At 45.8% G+C, this 21,053-nt stretch overlaps 1 protein-coding gene across 13 annotated transcripts in view; it reads right to left on the bottom strand.

Moving 5' to 3' along the window:
* Positions 1 to 17,460, bottom strand: part of LOC148055130 (ankycorbin-like) — a 107,253-nt gene extending 89,793 nt beyond the window's left edge. For 5 of the 13 annotated variants that reach the window (XM_087762420.1, XM_087762426.1, XM_087762428.1 and 2 more), the window contains exons 1-4: positions 15,180 to 15,300; positions 13,334 to 14,728; positions 10,349 to 13,234; positions 5,760 to 10,207 (exon numbers count right to left, since the gene is read on the bottom strand). The gene's annotated coding sequence lies outside the window, so the exon portion shown is untranslated. Of the gene's footprint in view, positions 1 to 5,759; positions 10,225 to 10,348; positions 13,235 to 13,333; positions 14,729 to 15,179; positions 15,301 to 15,381; positions 15,495 to 17,201 lie in introns of those variants that run through there. The other 8 variants (XM_087762423.1, XM_087762418.1, XM_087762424.1 and 5 more) reach the window with 8 other exon arrangements.
* Between the last annotated feature and the right edge of the window lie 3,593 nt (positions 17,461 to 21,053).

Raw genomic sequence — 21,053 nt, 5'->3', positions numbered from 1 at the left:
GTACGTATAACCAGGACTACCCCGTCCCAGGTGGAGAATCTGGCACTTGCTCTTGTTAAATTTCATATGGTTCAATAGCTCCCTAGTCTATCCAGATCTCTCTGTAATGCCTCTCTACCCTCGTCCACAGCTCTTCCTAGTTTAGTATCATCGGCAAACTTATTAATGTACATTCGACTCCTGCGTCTAGATCATTTATACCCATCGTATCATGGACTTGTCTAGCTGTGTGCTGGACATTTTGTCCAGAAGGATACTGTGAGAGACAGTATCAAAAGCTTTACTAAAATCCAAAAAGAAACCACATCTACTGGCTTCCCTTGGTCAACTAGATGGGTGACGTTGTCATAAAAGGAAATCAAGTTGGTTAAGCAGGACTTTTCCCTCGTGAACCCGTGCTGGCTATGACCAATGACTGTGTTGCCTCTCAAGCGTTTTTCAATAACTCCCAGAATAACCTTCTCCATAATTTTCCCAGGCACTGAAGCAAGACTGACAAGCCTGTAATTACCAGGGTCTTCCTCTGATCCTCCTTTTGCTGTTGACATATTTAAAAAAGCCCTTTTTGTTGTCCTTCACAGTGCTGGCCAGCTTGAACTGTAATCAAGCTTTGGCCGCACGAATGTTCTCCCTACAGTGGCAAACAGCATCTCTTTAGTCCTCCCGTGTCGCCTGTCCTTGCTTCCAATGTCCATACAATTTCCTTTTCCGCCTAAGTTCTAGAAGATGATCCCTGCTCAGCCAAGCCGGCCTTCTGCCCCGCTTGCTTGACTTCCAACACTTTGGAATTGCCTGCTCCCACGCTCTTAAGAGATGGCTCTTAAAAAGTGACCAGCATTCATGGACCCCAATACCTTCAAAAGCAGATTCCCAGGGGACCTTACTAACTAGCTCCTTCAGCAGCCTGAAGTCTGCTCTCCCCATATCCAGGGTCAAAGTTTTGCTGGAAGTTTTTCTCCTATTGCCAACAATTTGAAACTCAACTACTTCGTGGTCACTGTGACCAAGACAGCCACCAATCACCACTTTGCCCACACGAGTCCCTCTCTGTTTACAAACAACAAATCTAGCAGGGCACCTTTCCTAGTTGGCTCCCTTAGTACCTGCACCAAGAAGTTATCTTCAGTGTGCTTCAGGAATTTCCTGGACCTGCTTGTGTCCGCTGTATGATATTCCCAGTTAATGTCTGGGAAGTTAAAATCACCCATAAAGACAAGGGCAGCTGATCTAGAGATATCCCTTAATTGCTTGTAGAATAACTCATCGGTGTCGTCGTCCTGCCTGGGTGATCAATAGTAGACTCCCACAACAACATCCGCTTTATTTGCTTTCCCCTTCATCCTTACCCAGGGGCTCTCAACTGCGTCATCACTAACTGCAAGCGCCATACAATCCAACCTCTCCCTTACATACCGCGCCACCCCCCTGCCTTGCCTGCCCTGCCTATCCCTCCTGAGGAGCCTATAACCATCCATCACGGTACCCCAGTCACAGCACTCATCCCACCAGGTTTTGCTTATGCCAATGATGTTGTAGCTCTGGCACTGTGTTGTGGTTTAACACCAGTCAGCAACTAAGCACCACACAGTCGCTCACTCGCTCACCCTGCCCCGCCCCGCCCTGCCCTGGCGGGATGGGGGAGAGAATCGGGGAAAAACAAAAGTAAAACCCGCGGGTTGAGATAAAGACAGTTTAATAGCACAGCAGAGGAAGAGGAAATAATAATAGTAACAGTAATAGTAATAATAACAACAACGAAAAAAGAAAATACAAAACAAGTGATGCACAATGCAATTGCTCACCACCCGCTGAACGATGCCCAGCCCGTCCCCGAGCAGCGATCGCTGCCCCCCGGCCAACTCCCCCCAGTTTATATACTGAGCATGACGTCATGTGGTATGGAATAGCCCTTTTGGTTCCTTGAAATACCCTCTCCTGAGGTAGCCTATGCCAAGGATGCACGGAGCCTCTGGGCCAGTCACAATGGGGTGCTTTCGCCACTCATTCCCAGTTAGGATAATATCTGAGGGCTGTACCAGGGTAGGAAGTTTTCTCTTCACATCTTTAACCCAGGCCCCATAGGAGGCAGCAGACTTCCCTAAGAAGTGGGTCCGGTCAGCATATTGGGCCTTCTGTTCCCTGCAGAAGAGAGTCTCCTATGACAATGACCCATCTTTTTTTCTTTATGGAAACGGTTTTGATGCGGGGCGTAGGCCAACTTAACCTTGGCGACACCTCCAAGCTAGATGAACCATCGTCCTTGTCATTGTTTGGTTCCACTTGCAGAGTCTTGTACCTATTATGCAAGGGCACCTGGGAAGGCAAGGTAGTCACAGAGGAGATGTGCCTGCTGCACCAGGCAGGAACTTGTCGCCATTGCCCCCTATCCCTTAAGTTACCGCATTCTGCCAGGTGGAGAGAGGATAGGGAATCTTCCGTATCACATGTCCTGTCTGCCTGACAGGTCTGTCCCAGGGATGGTAGGGTGCAGTTCCAGTAGTCAATCTCCTTCTCAGACTCCCTGATACTCATCAACCTACTCACCTCCTCCCGGAGCTCTGCCACTAAGCTGAGGAGTTCCTTTACCTGGGTGCACCTCCCACAGGTGTACTTCACTACCGCCATTCGGTACTGGCATAAGAGATTCATAGATCAGCATACAAATTCTTTTTCTATCGTAATGACTGAACAAACTCGGCTCTCCACTTTACCCATCCCCCCTATAAATTCAGTTGAAAAAAAAAAAAAAAAAACCCACACACATCTTGTTTTACAGTATTTGGAATACAAGCAATGGCTTCCAGGCACAAAACTATGGCAGCTTTAGAAAATATATGTAAGCTATTACAGCATTAATCTAAAATGCAAGATCTGCTTGCAGAGGAAGGGCTTGAGTAAAGATCTAACACTTCCCAGGCAAATGCACTAACCATCAGGCTGGAGGCTCTCCCCTCCAGAGGCGATCTCAAGTTCAGCACACAGACTACCACCATCACCTCCAGGCATTACTGGCCATCCTGTTCTGGATCTCAACACAAGGGAAGGATGCTTTCTTCCACTGGTATGTACTTCCACTTCAGCAGTCCTCAGCAAGTATCTAGACTAGCTGCTAGCCCTAAGTGCCAGTGGAGATCTTCAGTTGCTTCCACACTTCACCAAACTCGCATTTGCCTCAGGCAGTTTGACAGTGATAAGCTCTGCTATAGTTTTTTACCTGAATTATAGCTATTTGCACTACTTCCTCTACACCCCAAAAGTGCATTAGTAGATGACCCTCAAAATATAAAGAGCAGCAAGGACTGACAACTCTGAAAACAAGCCCCAAGCTACCTCAAATGCAGAGCTATCACCTGTGTACATTCACAGACACCTAGACAGCAACTCCAAGCAATACAGGAGAGAACAGGCTTCTCAGACATGCAGGAAATATGCACACAGCAGGAGAGCCAGTTATTCGAATCTATAACCCCAGAAGACATTATGGATTGCTATACTTCCACTTTGGGATTTTTAGTAGTCTACTACTATCTCTGCCACTAAGCAAGGTACTAAAGCTTTGAATTGATTTGTTCTAGTTTTGCTTGGTTTTTTCTCTATAGTTATTTCAAGCATCATCCCTATGCAAAAAGAACCAGCCCACAATCAGCTCTCAAAAGGAATATGATTAGGGTATTGTTGCAGTAGGATTTAGAAATTGCCAACATCTCACACAAGAGCTTAGCTTTCATGTTTCTCCAGGCACCGCTTCTCCCTCAGAAGAAGCACAAACTCCTTATCAGAGAAGGGGAGAAGAAAAGTAACATAGTGAGGAACATTTAAAAAAAGAAAAAAAGAAGGAAGAAGAAAGAGAGAAGAGAGAGAGAGAGAGAGAGAGAGAGAGAGAGAGAGAGAGATGAGACAAGTGAGTGAACCCTCTTGTGAAATGCTTACATCGCTTCATGAGACCAGCAGCCTCCCACCTAGTCTCTTCTCCACTTGATGTTATCCATTTGTTAGTTCAGGGAAGGAGAGGGGAAGAGGTAGCTTTTTATTGCTTTGCTAGCAGATGCACTCTTGGAAGAGAGAAAAGAATAGCACAGGGCCAATATTTTTAGAGACTGGAAGGACAGACATCTGCTACTGCACAGTGACTTATTGGCCTCAACTCAAGAGAGCCCTGAGCTCATATCAAGCCTCATTCTACTCAAATGCTCTTCTACTCTGGTTCATATGGCTGTTATGCAATTCTTCTATTAGTAAATAAAATCTCATTGAGAGCTTTCCATGAGTGTCCCAAGACAAGAGCAGGTCACTGACAGATATTTACTAAATTCATTTACTCCTAGTTAATCTAGGACATCAGAAGGCCTTTCTAAAATGATGTATGGGTATTTTTTGGCATTTGATTTTTTTTTAAATAACACACACTAATCTGCAACCCACTAGGATTAAAAAAAAAAAGAAGAAAAAGAGACTACCGCTTCTACTAAAGTAGCACTCACTCCAACTAGACTGCAAGTGTTTTATATCAGTCCTGTAATAAGAATGCTCACATTCACTACAGAAACAAACTGGAGAATTTGTTAAGAACCTGCAATGCTGATAAAGCAGAATTTAACTAGTTTTTTCACAGGAAGAAACTTAAGAATGTCACAAGTAGCAATGGCAGACTGCAGAAGACTTGTGCTGCCAAACGCTGTGCAAGAGAAAGCAAAATCTTTAGTGTGCTCTGTTGGAAGTTAAAAGCACGGGTTCCTAGCTAAACTTGATGCGATTCCTAATGCAGAGGTTTTTTTTTTTTTACAGCTACAGAAAATCTTGATCTTTTAAGCCCCCGCTGTCATAGGAACGCGTAGCCCTCGTGCGCGCCCGCGGAGCAGAAGACGCGGCTAGCAGCGGCGCGGGGGGACCCGGCGGAGCCCGGCCCAAACGCCGCCCCCCGGGGAGCCCGGTAGCCACCCCGCCCTTCCCCGATCTCCCACTAAAACCCAAGTGGTTGAGTGCTGGATAGTGGAATACAAGAGAAACCTCCCCACACGAGCACCGAGACAACGCCGTCCCCAGAGCCACCTTTTTTATCGGAGCGAGGCAATCTGAGGGTCGTCGTGTCCCCCCCGGGGGTAGATTTAACTCCTGTCAGGCCCCCCCCGGGAGAGGGAGTGAGGAGGCGGCACTACTGCCCCCGGGGCTCAGCCAGACCCGCGCTGTCAGGGACCGGGCGACCCCCCTCTCTGAGGCGGCGAAGGCGGCTCCCGCGGCTCCGCTAGCTCCTCGGGGCCGCTTGGGGCCGAGGGACCCGCGGAAACCCCCGGCCGGGCGGGTAGGAGCGAAGGAGAGCGAACTGGCGCCGGCCTGACCGCACCGAGGCGCTACCGCTCACCCCCGCAGGCAGCTGTCACCCCCACCACGCACCGGGGGGAGAGAAAAAAGAATAAAATTATAAATAAAGTAAATAAAATGAAACAGCCAAGCGGTAGCGAGTCACGGACTGCCCCCCCCAGTGCTCTCCACTCCCCTGCACCGGGGAAACGGGGCTCTCCAGCAGCGCCGGGGGAAGAGAAAGGAGAAGTTTCCTCCTGTTGCGACGCGCAGAGGGTTTTCCCCCCCAGGCTCCGCTGGGGAAGCACCCAGCCGCCGCCAGCAACTGTCCCCCACGGACGGCGGTGGGGGCAGGTGGGCGCCGCACACAAAGCCCCTATTCACAACGCCCGCCACCGTGCGTGCGTGCGTGCGTGCGTGCACGCAACCTCCCTCCCTCCCTCACGCCGAGCCGCGCTCACCTCATGGAGGAACTGCGTCCCGCTACAGTCGTCTCCGCCGCCAGAAGCCACGCCGCTGCTAAAGGGCAGAGCGGTACCACCGCGCACTCCAGGACACTCAGCCGCTCCACGCGGATAGGGCGAGGGAGGGGGTGACATCACTCCACAGCCACGTGACCGCGGGGCTCCGGCCCCCCGCGCTCTCAGAGGAGGGTCACGTGGCGGCGCGCGGATCCGCCCGTCCGTTGCGCGGCGGTTGCTGCGCGCGCGGGGCTCCCGCCCTGAGAAGCGGGTTGCTGAGGGGAAGGAGTGGGATGACGGTGCCACCCCGTGGAAGGGTGGAAAGAGAGAGTTGTCACCTGGGATGATGTTGGTGGGAGATGCTTCAAGGAGCCCACCCTGCTCGCCTAGGGCCGGGTGTGTGGGAAGAGTATGTGGGGAGTTGGGTTCCAAGTCCCTTCTGCCTCTGGACGCCTTCTGGCCTCCTCGGGAAAAAGCTGAGGGGCCAAAAAATCAAGTTCTTCAAGGAGCACGAGTGCTTCAGCACATGAGAGAAGTCCTGCACTTCAGTTCCCTCCAAAGCTTCCCTGTGTGTTGAATTCCCCTTCCTCTGACCCCCAGGCAGGAAGGACTGCTCCAGAAGAAAGAGAACTGGGACACTTGTTTAATTGTGTTTGGTTACACAGGAGCTTAGAAGTTAGAAAATCACAAGTGGGCTTTATAGTGGGCTTTACTGCTTCATTGGATGTGCTCCAGAAGTCTCTTTCCTGTGTAGGCCAAACCCCTCTTTTCAAAGTTGAACCTTCAGAGCACCCTTTCTCACATCCTCTGGCAAGCCAATGTCAAACCACTGTCCCACCTCCATATCTCATCAAAAAGATCACAGTTGCCTTCCAGACCCTGTGCAATGGAACTCTGGACACTTTGTCTACAAATTGTCCTGTTAAGTGAGTTGGTGAGCCTCTGCCTACCGTCCGACCATGAGAGTCCTGCCAGAGATGTTAGCTGTCTTCCCATCATGTCATGCCCACCTACTGGTCCCACTCACCACAACCATGTTCCCTGCCTGAGAAGGTCTCCTTTAATCTCTGTGATCACTCTTATCTTCTCCGTTCTCAACCATATCCACACCTTCCAAAGTGGCAAACAGTACAGGGAGGAAATGAGCACTTTAAAACTTTAGGTCATTATTGTAATAGTGGCAAGTATTGTTATTAAACAAATTATCACCAGTAGCATACTTTCCTCTGCTAATCTGCAGTCCTTACCTTGGCCAATTTGCTTTGCATGTGTTTTACCTTTGAGAACAGCCATAATTGTGCCAGTACTGTTTCCTCTCTTTTTTCTTATAAAACACATGTACACCAATGTTAATCTAATATAGTTAATGCTGAGAATTTAATTTGCACAGAAACAATAAAAATAGGAAAATTAAACTTCCCCAGCAATGCTAGCTCAGCAGCTACAAAACATGTTGCAATTATTATGCAATTATTTTTAATTCCAATTATTTTTAAAAGCCAAATACATGTGTACAACATGGTTACAAAGTCTCCTGCCTGCTTCACCAGCAAAATCCCATGCAATCATGTGTGACTAACATGAAAATGATTTAATATGCGAGTACAATCTCTTACATTTTGAATAGTTTGATCATGTTGATTTTTTATTTCCATTCTCAATGCCAGCATATCATAAAGATGGGGTTTGGGTATGTTTGCATGGGATAGTTGCTTATAATGACACATAAATAATAAATAGTACATTTTGGCTACAGTATTATAAAATATTCAGATCTTGAGAACTGGGAAATACAGTATTTACTAGTTCCCAGAGAAGTATTGTTCATCGTCTGGTAAACCGTGGTCCAGGATAAAGGCTTTGGGCTTTGTAGTGGCAGCTAGCTTAAATTCGTTAGACCAAACTGATCTGTCTGACAGAACCTGACTGCCCCCTAGGTTAGTCTCCTTGCACAGAAGACTACTTTCTTCTCTCCCCTCCCTTTTGGGCAGGGCATTGCCTCTCATTCAAAACACTCCTATGTAATTTTGTGGCTGAAGCCTCTGAGGGCAGAGAACAAGACTGGGGGGAGTCAGGAGATCTCAGCTCTATTCCTAACTTTGCCCTCAGTGTGCTGTAGGACTCTGCGATAGTCATGGTTTTCCACCTGTGCTTCTACTGTCTATATACAGGGTGAGAACAACTCTTTGAGAGTTTTAATAAATGCTCAGCATGAGCTAACAAAAGTTGTTAGTAAGATGGAGAGAATCTAATCTGCAAGAGGTAGAAGGTGGAATACATCCTACACAAGCAGCTTCTCTCAAAATCTAAGTGTTAGCGCATCGGCAGTGTGATGCCCTTCCCATGCCTCTCCGTTCCTTTGTACAACAGGCATGAGACTAGGATGGGAGAGGAAGAGAATATCCTCTTCTGCACAACCTCTCCTGGAAAAGCTAGGGGGGTTGCAGCCAGTTTTGACTTCAAGTGGCTGCCCACCATGGTGAGGATGTGATGAAACCACCCATGCATTCCTAGCTACTTCTTCAGAAGGGAGAGGCCTGGAAGTGGCTTAAAGATGTCTTTAATCACACTTATCACTCTGTTTGCACTGTCTTGATAGCATCTGCTAATTAGCTTACTTGGCGTTATTAATTTTTTTTTGCTGCTTCTGGCTACTGCCTTCTGCAGAACACAAAGAGCTGGTCACATCTCCACTTAGAAATTATTTGCAAAGGAAATCACACTCTTGAGCTGGTTGATCACTTCCCTGCCATCTTTCAAGCAGCTTAAACCTGTTCTATGAGCTGTGAGTGCCACATGTTCTCTTCCCTCATTGGACTTGTTCTGGTCTGATTATTTACAATCTGAATATAATTTGTTTTGCTAATCCTTGCTGTTATTTTTTGCTGAAGGACAATTTAAAGAAAGTTTGGGTTTAGATTTTGAGACATGATTTTGTTCCCAGGCTGTTCTTTGCTTACAGTAAAATATTTTTTTTCACCCCTTGTGACAGATGTCCCCCATAAATGCAGGAATCTCTGTGGCAACAAGTGAGAGAGAATTAAAAAGTATGTTTTATATCTGCTCCCACCAGAGCGCTTTAATAACTTGTTAGCACAGAAAGGAGGTACTTGATGCCTCTTCACAATATGGCATGTTTCAGAAAACTTGGTTGGGAATTTTTTTTCTTTACTGTTTCTGTGCTGTTTGTATAGCACCAGCAATGAGCCTGACAGGGTCAACACAGGAAAATACTAAAAATTGAAGAAAGTCACAATTGGAGCTGCTCAGACAGGGCTCTTAACTGAGACAAAATCTTGAGAGAGAGGAAAGCCTACCTAGGGACTTATTTTCCTTTGAAGTGATCTTTCAAAGGCTGAAGGAAAAATCCAGAAATAGTTGCAGGGAATTGTCTAGATTATTTCAACTTTCATTCACTAAATGGATATTTCCTCTGCCTCCACCAGCCTTCCTTCTTCCTCATTGTTTTTACATCTATGCTATCTTCTTTGCACCTTTCTGCATGGAGTTCCAGTTTATGACACTTGTTTGACCTCTTTATGGTGACATTTCTAGGAAAGCTCCAGAGAAATTCAGTTGTTTTGCCCTTGAGATTCTTCCTGTGCCTCAGGGCCCTCCTTTGACGTGGCCACAAGAGTCACCATGAGTCTGGGCTGCCCTCAACTGGGCCCTGTAAATCTGTATATTCCTCCTCTGCCATAGCAGCAGAAATCAGGAGCAGAAGGAGGAGGCCAGGCTGTTTGTGTCACTGTTGCTAAATCCTCCTCCTTGGGGAGCCTGCCTTAAACAGCAGCCTTACCTGAGCAGGACCGAATGGATCAGCGCTTGAGCAGGTTCCAGTTAGGAAAGAGAACAGTCCTCCAGAAATATAGCTTACTCTTCTCTCCCTATGACATCATCTGCCTCTGGATATATTTTTCAGTTTAGTTTGTAGCCACTGGGATATACAAAGGGAATTAATGCAATCCTTCTTAACTACAAAGAGCAAAAATCCTCTTCTTTTTTCCTTTCGCTTTCTCACATTATTATGGAAATTTGTGCTCGCATGTTAGTCTTTGATATGAATGTGCTTTCTGTAGGTTTAACTAGGAGAAAAATAATTTCTTGGCCTTTTCACTAACATCCAGTGTAAAATAAGTTTATCTTGTACATCTTCCCTGTGAGGACCACAGCTTGGAGCTGCAAGGCAGTGGGCTTGATGATCTAATGCAGCTTTCCCACAGAGACATCCTCAGAATTATTCCATAACATATTTCATTCTTAAATTATTTTAAAAGCGCAAGTCCATGGAAACAACAAAAGAGGATTATGCACTCCTTACACAAACAAATTGTGCCTAAAGTGGCAGTGCATCTATGTGAATAATTTAAAAAGGAAGAAGTGCTTCATTTCTTCTTATAGAAAAGCTCAGCAAGCAGAAAGGCAGCTGTCCAAATCAGCAACAAGACCTTTGGAGGTAAAGAACAAAGCTTTGTTAAAAGCCTATCCCAGAATCAACAGGGCATATTTCAGGTCTCTATACCATGAATGAACTGGTTTTGTGTAGCATCCTTTGCTTTGTTTTTTCTAACAGAGTGCCTCATTCTCACCTGCACAGCTGCTCCTGCACAGGGCCATGGGAATTCTGTGTGTTTCGGCTTGCTCAACTTTTCCCCATTTTTCTGCAAGCGAGAGGAAGATTTTCTCTCTGCTTGGCCCCACAGATACTCAAGGAACAGCTGGGGACCAAGATAACTCATGAGAAAATCCCATGCTTCCCTGCAAGCTTGAGGGTTGAGACTTCTGTAAAGCCTGATGGGAACGTCTGTGTGAAGTCACCAGACTACCAGAGGCCAGGCAGAGCACACCTTGCAGAGAGCTGTCTTCAACCCCTCCGCAAATATAAAGGGCTCTTTGAAGGCACGCTACTGAAAGTCCTGAAAGGCCATTTGCCCAAGAATAACCAAGAAGAAGATTATACTAATCTGAGGATCACTAAAGAGTAAAATCCCTATTATTCAATTACACTGGAGAGCACCTTGATTATGTTGTAATAGCACAAAAGTCAAAGCAGTTCCCACAGGAAGATGCAGTTCCATGCCATATTTACTCCACACCATGCAGGGAGTTGCTTTGTCTCTACTCTTGCTCTAGGGTTTCTATTCCATTCAGGATTTGTAAATCAATTTCCTCTTCCCATTCAAAACGAAGAAATCCACATTCCTGCATATTGTATATGACTATTTGTATTACAGAGAAACCAAGCATCTTGCAAATGGCATTTCAAACTGCTTATTTTTTTGTCTTTGCTCCTTACAAGATTTCTTAATGTACTTGGCATCTGCAAGCTGAAACTTCAGTTCTGTCCCATGCTGTACTCCCATGACACAATTTCTGCTGCTGATTTTGTTGTGGAGGTGCAACATCCCATATGCATTCTATCTTTGTTGTTACTCTTCCAGCTTTTGAAAAAGAAGTTTCTTTACATCTCCAGAAGAACCAAATCTCACTATATCAGTCATCTGTTTTGTTTTTAAAAATGCTTCCTCTGATGCAGAGACTTTTATATCATATTTTTTCTTCTATGAGTCTTCATTTATTTTGAGGCTTTAGGATCTTTCTTTTGTATGTATAAATCAAAACTTGTTAAAAAAAAGAAAGGAAAATCCAAGATTTCTTTCCCCTGTATAACTATAATCAAACTAACAATTTGTTTGGGTCTGATTCATATTTGCATGCAAAGCCCCCTGCCTCTGCTGGGGTTGGTGTAAATGAGCGTCAGACCTTCCTTTTTACTTCTCAGAGACGGCTATAGCATTTTTCCTGGATCACAAGAAAAAATATCAAAGGGTTGGAAAGTGAGATGGGATCCAAGGTTAAGACTCTGTGATTTAGTGTGGAGACCTTGGAGATTTCTGCACTTTGCACAAGGACAGATATAAATCTTATGTAATCCTGCTCCAGCAGAGAGGCTTTGCATAAGGACTTATACAAATGAAGCACCTGATTACCAAATATGTAGCAAACAAAGGAGTGAGAGTAAATCTTTGATATGCTGTACCAGTTCTTAGAGATCATGACAAACCAAAACATCACAGAGGAATGCAGTTGTATGTAGAAGATGATTATAAATATGGACCCATGGGCAGAGTTTCATGAAGTGATGAGATCTGGGTTCGTCATTATCAAGGTTGAAAAAGCCAAAGCCATGTTCTGCAGAGAGCTGAACCAGTATTAATTCACTCCACTCAATAGAAATCATTCATACCTTTTTGAAGTGATTTCTTTGAAGTAATTTCTTTTGTCCAGCAGAATTTTTCCCACATGGAATATTGCGTATCTGTACAATGCCATGGCTGAAATGTCCTCCATTTTCAGTTTTATACTGTGCACTTGCTCTTTTGCTTGAATGTTCAGTCTCAGACATTTCATTGCCTACTGCCAAAGTAGCCTCAATCCATCTGTTTAGCAGGTTCCTCTGGCCTTGAGGGAAGAAATAATTTTGCTGCCATGGAACGACTCACAGGATCACATCATCCTGTGTGAGGGTTGTGTCAAAAAGTCAGTGGTCACCATCTGGGTGATCCCCCCTTCTCCTTCCCACACACTCATCCACACTTCATGACCAGTTGGGGATTCATGTGTCCATGACTGAGTCTAGGCCAAATCTCACCCTTCTCTCCCAGTCAGAGAAACACATGCAACAGAAGTCCTAACATGCTCTCACCACAAACCCATCTGCTGCTTTCCAATTACACCAAGCATACTACCAGCCTTAATTTCCTAGGAACCATTAGGACTCACTCCTCTGCCTCTCCTCTCCTTCCAGGTGGAGATCTGGGACAGACAGATAGGTCTGGCTATCACCAACACTGTCCCACCAAATAGACTCTGTCTGGTAAGGAGAAGGGGAGAGTTTTGTCTCCCAGGACTTGGTATATGAACCACTTTTATTCTCTTGCTTAGAGAGCTGGCACCTGGGAGTGAAGACACTCAAGCAGTAATCATTTTTCTTCACAGTTGGTGAGAATTTGGGAGCTGAAAGAATGCGAAAGGACTCAACAAAATGAATGGTCACGACTGTGGGAGGGGGCCAGCAATCCAGTACAGGCTTGGAGCCTTTCCAGAGTGCATTAGCCAGCTAAGTGGATAGTGGAATACCCAGCAATGCACTCTGTGTGCACATCAGCGTAAACACCAGGTGGCGGCTGTGCTGATCTGATGCCAGGTTAGATGTGCTCAGATTTAAGGCAGATCAAGTTTGTAGAGAGGTGCCTAGCCATGCACAAATCCACTAATAATTATCTTGAAACCATGGGCTGTTATAACTGATGGTATGCAGAGTTCCTAGAAGTAAGACTCCTATCATCTCCAACTTTTATTCGGGATCAGCAACATCTTGGAGTGCCTTACTGTTGTCTTTCAATAAACAGAAAGTACAGATCTGAATTCGCTCATACTAGTTCTTCCAGTTTCAAACTTTTCCTGGGTTTGAACTGCTGTCCAAGAAATGAGAACAGAGCACCTTTTTTGCAAGAGTTCTAACGTGTGCAGAAAGGTCTGATCTTCTTACAAAGGGGTCTGGTGGTACCCACCTCTGAGGAAATATGGAGCCCAACTCTGGAACCTGTTAGCTTTTGCCCTGGGCACGGGAGTCTGTTCTTGCAGGCCATGACAGAGAGAGCGCAGCTGACAGTCTGGTGCTGCTTCCATTTCCTTTAGCTTTCAGGTTAAATAAACATCATTAAATATAAAAAATGAACATTTGTTTCTAGTCAGTTGCTAGTTATTTCCTTCTGTTGCCCTGGAAGGAAAAATACAACTACTGAGAGATATGGATACACTTTATTAATCAACTTTTAAGTGCATTTTAAAATAAAAGCCAAGAAACTGCAGCCTCAGGTTGAAATGATTACTGGAAGGAATGGAACCATTTACAATAAAATGTAATAATAAAGCACAGAAAATAATTAAGATAGAATTGTTTACTTGGGCACTTGCTTGCCATTTTATTTTATTTTGCAATTTTAAAACACAAATCTGTTTTGTAAATAAACAGTGCATACCTATTAGCAGTAAGGATGTTGTCGATTCCATTTTAAGTAGTTGAATAACAAAGGTATAGCTGCAATTGGATACTGAAGAGTGGAGACAGATGGATACAGCAAACATTTTTTCTATGAACATTAGATAGTTGGTGCTTGTTGGAACAAAGTAAATACCAAATACCTTAAAATAATTTTTATTGCCTTTTCTCAGCATTTGTTTTTGCAACTGTTTGTGAAACCAAGAGTTTTTTGTTTAGAAAATTGTAGCGTTCGTTACATATCAAGGTTATACCAGTGGATCTCCAGCCGACCCGGGCTGGGGAAGGAACAGTCAGCACACGCAGTGTGGGTGTTCAGCTTCAATGTTTATTGCGCAGTAGTTTACCTTTATACCCCCAGCAGTAGGCGTGTCATGTTATAAGGGGCGGAGACAAGGGAGGGTCAACCCTTAACTCTTTCCGTACAGTGCGTGATCTTCCGGTCGCCAGCCCTTATCTTTACTACATTTCCCCCTCCCTTAGCTCCAGTAGCTCTGGATCTCGCTGGGGAAGCTGCGCGTAAAATAATCGATATATGGTAAGACTTCTTAATATACGACTCATAGAACGCATAATTAAGCGTAACAGACAGGGTAATAGCACAACAAGGTCAAGAACAAGTAACAAGACCATGAGCCCGGTTATTAAAAGTTTGGGCGTTATTAACATTCCAGTTTTGTAAGCCTGGGATAGTGGAGCTCTGGTTTGACTTGTGGCAGCAACTGTCCTCCTTATCTCTAGTGAAGTAGGGGGTGAACAATAGACAGGTAGAGGCTTGTCCAATAGCCGGCATATACAGACACGCATCCATTACGTTCATGGATTTTGCCCAATCCAGCCAGTAGTTCTTCGCGGCTCCCTCATTGCTCCCCCACACCATCAGGATGCATAGGGAAATGGTAACCTGTCAAGATAAGACTCAATAAATTGATTAATGTTTATACGGTCGAATATTTCGACTGGGTACCCATTCTAGCGTCCCTTTCTCGGTTTGCACACACGCATACCCACGTCCCAGGCAACGGAGGGAATACGGGCCCCTCCATTCACGGGTTTGCAGGTCCCGTACTTGAACCAAAGGGTAAGGCCCTTCATTCTCATCGAGCTGGAAATGTGCCTGGGTTGCAGTCTGGGTTTTATAGGTGTTCCCTCAAATGGTATGATTTAAGGTAATTAGTGCTGTCGTCAACAGACGCTGTGCCCGAAATAAGGGAGGGTCAAGGGGAGGGGGAACCCCTGTTCCTGGGCTTATCTTTTCCCCCTCCCTTAGTCAGTCGAGTAACCCTTTTAATGTGCGATGCGCGCGTTCTACAATGCTTTGGCCCGTACTGTTGTAGGGAATGCCATGACTCAACTGAATATCCCAGCACGCGCAAAAGTCCTTTGTCTTCTTGCTGACATATGCTGCTCCATTATCTGTTTTAATTTTTTGTGGGATGCCAAGTTGCGCCATACAGTCCTGCCAATGTAGAATAACTGCGAGAGCATTTTGTTTAGCATGCATAGTGGCTAAAATAACTCCACTGCAGGTATCAACTGTGACATGCAGATACTTACGTGGATTAAAGGGTTCATAAATCGTAACATCAGACTGCCATATTTGGTTGGGCTGCAACCCTCGAGGGTTTACCCCTGCCTCCCAGAGGGGACCTTTGGAACACACAGGATAAGCAACAATCACAGAGCGAGCATCTTGCAAAGTAATACCAGTTCGCTTTCCCACTGCCCCAGGGGTAAGGGGTCCCTCTGGTAGCTCAGGTATCACTGGCAGTGCCGGGGGAGCCCTACCACCCTCCCCAGGTGTCGTCAGCCGTGACGCCGGTTCTCCTTGTTCCTCAGATCTTTTCCTGCGCTCTGCTCTCTGTGTGTCCAGCACCCGTCGATCACTGGGATGCAACGGGGCGTCCTCAGAAGGTGATGGTGTCTTGCCCTCCTTTTCTCCTTCCCGCCATCTTCCTTCACGTAGTTCGCAATACCGCTGGGATCCCACATTGGCCCCCGGGACCCAGTCCAGCAACCTATCAGTCAGCTCCCTTTCCACACATTGTTGCAACTCGCCCCAGGGGTATTGAGGAAGTGGCGGATCCGCTGGTGCAGAAGGTGCCGAAGGTTCCGTGGGTGGCTGCTCTAGACTCCCCACTCGTAACGGGAACACCTTTCCTGACTCCTTTGTTCCCGCTGCGCCATGGCCTCCCTGCGCCTCCCCTTCCTCCGTTGGCTCAGTCCCCAGTAACGACGGCCCCGTCTGTGCCCCACAGGCCACTCCTTCAACTCGAGTTCACACTGGAGTTCCAGCCTGTCCAGTACAGCAGTACAGAAAAACAGCAGAGATGCCCTGGCCATCTGCCAGCCCAGGCACATAGCCATTGCTGTTATCAAAACGTTCCCAGGCACAGCGGAGTAAGATGATAAGCAGTTCAGCAGTACAGCAAGCAGCGAAAGCAAAAAGCAGCCACTAACGAGCATTAGACTCTAATATACAGTAAGGCAAGCAAGCCCCGTGGCAAGCACAGAAACCTGCCGACTAATAGCTAAACAGCAATACCTGCTATAACTTCGATCTAGCACATTCCAATTAAATCTGTCGTTATCTCGAACGCTTTGTACCCTATATTGGGCACCAAAAAAAACTGTCGTGGTTTAACCCCAGCTAGCAACTAAGCACCACACAGCCGCTTGCTCACTCCCCCCCGGTGGGATGGGGGAGAGAATCAGAAGAGTAAAAGTGAGAAAACTCATGGGTTGAGATAAAGACAGTTTAATGGGTAAAGCAAAAGCCGCGCGCGCAAGCAAAGCAAAGCAAGGAATTCATTCACTACTTCCCATAGGCAAGCAGGTGTTCAGCTATCCTCAGGAAAGCAGGGCTCCATCATGCGTAACGGTTACTTGGGAAGACAAACGCCATCACTCCAAACGTCCCCCCCTTCCTTCTTCTTCCCCCAGCTTTATATGCTGAGCATGATGTCATATGGTATGGAATAGCCCTTTGGCCAGTCTGGGTCAGCCCCCCCGGCTGTGCTCCCTCCCAGCCAGCCTGTGTCCCCTCCGAGACTAAACCCGTTGGCTTTTCGTTCCCAGGAACTTCATGCCCCATCAGCGCTCTACGTGCTGCAAGCCAGCACCGCTTTGCCGCAAACCCCTTCTTGAGCACCCTTTCTACTGTTCCCCAGGCGCAAAGCCGGTCACTGGCTCCTCCAACATTGCTTATGATCGCTTCTGTCAGCTCGTTGCGTATTTTCCCCCAATTTGGGGTGTCCAAAAACTTCTGTGGGAGCGCCGAGCACTCCCCGGCGTAGCATCCATTGGATGCAGTCGCCCGTGGGCCTTTTCCTTATCGCCCCATCCTCGCCCACCTCCGTCGCTACCGACTTTAGTACCTTTACAAGTTCTGCGAGCTCCATCGCTGCTACCTGCAGCCGATCACGTCGGGGTCACCACTATGTAGCGTTCGTTACATATCAAGGTTATACCGGCGGATCTCCAGCCGACCCGGGCTGGGGAAGGAACAGTCAGCACACACAGTGTGGGTGTTCAGCTTCAATGTTTATTGCGCAGTAGTTTACCTTTATACTCCCAGCAGTAGGCGTGTCATGTTATAAGGGGCGGAGACAAGGGAGGGTCAACCCTTAACTCTTTCTGTACAGCGCGTGATCTTCCGGTCGCCAGCCCTTATCTTTACTACAGAAAATTCAAAGAAAGGAAGAGTCTTAAGAACATTTACGCATATGAAGGCTCACAGAATGGCTTGTAAACCATAATTTTCTGTCATTTTATCAAAAAGGACTAGGTTGCCTTCCCCCTTTTATCACATGAGCCAAATTTTGCCTTCCAAACTCTACAACAGCATAATTTTCTTTATGTAGTTATCCCTGAGGATAGCCCCATAATTGAACCAGATTGCTAAATGGTATATTAAATTTATTCATTGTAAATATTTTAAATGAAGATGCTAAAACCTTTGCATTTTGATATATTTGTATTTTCTGTCATTAGTTGGGGCTATATCTGTTCTGCATCCAGAATTTAATTCCTGCTGGGGCAAAAGTCTTAGCCTCTGCTATTCTGACTTTTGGAACAAGTTTCATATACCTCTTTTCGTCTCATTAAATCTCTAACAAGTTTCAATTCAGCTCAAAACACATCACTTAAAATTTCATTCAATCACTCTTAATTTCAGCCTTCCTTGGTATTTTTTCTCAAATCCTGCATATGTTTTGCTCTGCTCCTCTAGATGTTGTAAGTCCAGTTTGTATATGAAGTAGTATGCAGAATGAAATTGCAGTCACATTCACAATGATTATATCTGGAAAATGTATTCTTCAAAGGTTGCAATGAGATGCTGACTGGTGAAGAAGACAATCTCTGGTACTGACTTCATCCTTCAACACATTCTGTGCTTTGAGAGATTTGTTTGCAGCACTGCATTTTCTGAAGAAAGCAAATAGGTTCATTTGCTTTGAAAGTCTTTATTAATGTAATTCACGGAATGAGAAATTCCCTTGGGAATGGCAGTCTTGCCTTTGAATTTCATTTTCGTTTTTATTTCTGACAGAGCTTTCATGCAGCTTTTGAACTTCCCTTCACCTCTCTTTGTCAGCATCATTCCTTCTCAAGACTGCTGTCAGTTCCAGGAACCTGACCTTCCCACCTGCCGTCCTTCAGAATATATCAAATTGTACCTTTTTTCCTCAGTAAGAAATGCATATTATACTAGTGAGAGACATCTTCCAAGCCAGGATGATAGCAGCCTATGTCTGCTTTAGCAAGCCATTTGGTGCATGAGGGGAGGATCAAAGCAGCTGGAGCTGAAGCCCTGTCACAGGAGAAGAGTCAGAGATCACCCAGACAGATCTGATCTAGTAGTTAGTTCTAATCAGTAAATTTAGGTATGTAAAATATTTAATAAGTACAGATGGATTGGCAGTCAATACTCTACTATTTACTACACTTAAAGTTAGTATGGGATACAGAAATTATCACGTAAGCTTACTATATGTATCTTAAATGTTACATGCATGCAAAAAATGTCAGTTACCAACCCATCGATGTCTGGTGGCAGGTAAGGGATCTTTCAGCCTCGAGGGGTAACCTTGAGAGGCGTCCCTACTCAAGGGGAGATCACTGCCACGCAGCCAGCTGCTATGGAGGGAGAGCTTAATGGTCCCTGATGGCTGCAGATATTTATAGCGTAAAGTGGTTGATTTGTAGTCAGATTTTCTGCTGTGTTCATGCAGTTTCGGCCGCTTATCAGCCCAGTCTCCAGCCAAACTTTTTTTTGGGGGTTTGGTGCTGAGTTCTCCCTGATAGCCTCACACAATAGGATTAACTTTGATTAGGCCTACTTGCTGAGCATCTGCTTGGACCAAAGTTCAGTTAGTTCAAACAGGAGGAGCGCATCCATCACAGGCCCCCATATTTATACTACATGCAGTTGGGAGTTTTTCCTTCAGACAATGTTCAGTCTGGTCTCCTGGGCAAAGCATCCCCAACACAGGTGGTTCAAAGACATCCAAAGTGCAAGTCATTGATTTAGACCCATATACCACCCCCAGGAGCTGGAGCATGTTTAAAGGGCATCAGGGATGGAGCTGCTTCCAAATGTAATTAATATACACCAAAGTTGTTCTGCAAGTCAAACCAACATGATGGGTGATTCACTCTCAAGCCACACCAAACCAAAATATTGTAGACACAGTCAAAGCTTCCCGACTTCTTTTAAATTTCTTTACTTTAACTTGATTTAGGAACCAGAACCAGGACAGTCCCTTTATCTTGCTACACAATAGCAAATGCCTGTCCAAATCCCCTCTCTGCCTGTGAGGAAGTAAGATTGCATGATACACATCAGTGTATGAAAGCTGTATCAAATTAAATTGAATCCATGCCATGCCAATATGCCTTTAACTCTCATTTCAATTCATAGAATCATAGAATATCTCAAGTTGGAAGGGACCCAGAAGGCACCTTGCTTCACTAACAAATCTACAGCTATGGCTCCGCCCTCCAGAATGCTTTGCATCAACTCTCTACTCTTACACTTCCCCTTGATATTCAGAATTTGCAAATGTTTAACATCATTTTTAAAGGATTCAGCTTAAGCAGTACCAGCCTCTGTGGATGTTAAACAATCAATACAAACCCATGTAAGACTGTTGATGTGGGGATACGGCAGTTTGTTAAACAGTGTTTTCAAAACCATTTCTAGACAGCTAGGAGAAAGCTTGCATCAACAAGGCCTTAGACACAGTGAACTACAGAAGTTTAGAGAGAAAAAAAAAAAGCTACATTGCCCTGATTTATTTAGAATATCTCAAGTTGGAAGGGACCCATAAGGGTCATCGAGTCCAACTCCCTGATCCTCGCAGGACTACCTAACACTAAACCATATGACTAAGAGCATCGTCCAGATGCTCCTTGAATTTTTGACAGGCTTGGTGCCATGACCGCTTCCCTGGGGAGACTGTTCCAGTGACTGACCACCCCCTCAGTGAAGAACCTTTTCCTAATGTCCAATCTGAACTTCCCCTGACGCAGCTTCATACCATTTCCTCATGTCCTATCGCTGGTCACCAGAGAGAGGAGATCAGCACCTCCCCCTCTGCTGCCCCCCTTGAGGAAGTTGTAGACTGCGATGAGGTCACACCTCAGCCTTCTCTTCTCCAAGCTGAACAAGCCAAGTGACCTCAGCCGCTCCTCATAAGTCCTGCCCTCGAGATCTTTCACCATCTTGGTTGCCCTTCTCTGGACACACTCTAATAGCTTGATGTCCTTCTTATACTGAGGCACCCAAAACTGCACACAGTACTCGAGGTGGGGCCACACCAGTGCAGTGTAGAGTGGGAAAATCACCTCCCTCGACCTGTGCTCCCTATGCTGTGCTTGATGCACCCCAGGACCCGGTTGGCCCTTCTGGCTGCCAGGGCACACTGTTGGCTCATGTTCAACTTGCCATCCACCCAACCCCCCAGATCTCTTTCCGCAGGGCTGCTCTACAGCCTCTCGTCCCCCAATTTGTACGTATAACCAGGATTACTCCGTCCCAGGTGGAGAATCCGGCACTTGCTCTTGTTAAATTTCATACGGTTGGTAATTGCCCAGCTCTCTAGTTTATCCAGATCTCTCTGTAAGGCCTCTCTAACCTCAAGGAAGTCTACAGCTCCTCCTAGTTTAGTATCATTGGCAGGCAAACTTACTTAATGTGCATTTCATTCCTGTGTCCAGACCATGTA

The sequence above is a fragment of the Nipponia nippon genome, unplaced genomic scaffold (assembly GCF_047370975.1).
Source record: "Nipponia nippon isolate SJK-2023a ecotype South Korea unplaced genomic scaffold, ASM4737097v1 scaffold_26, whole genome shotgun sequence".
Lineage (NCBI taxonomy): Eukaryota > Metazoa > Chordata > Aves > Pelecaniformes > Threskiornithidae > Nipponia > Nipponia nippon.
This window is presented reverse-complemented; position numbering and strand designations above follow the sequence as displayed.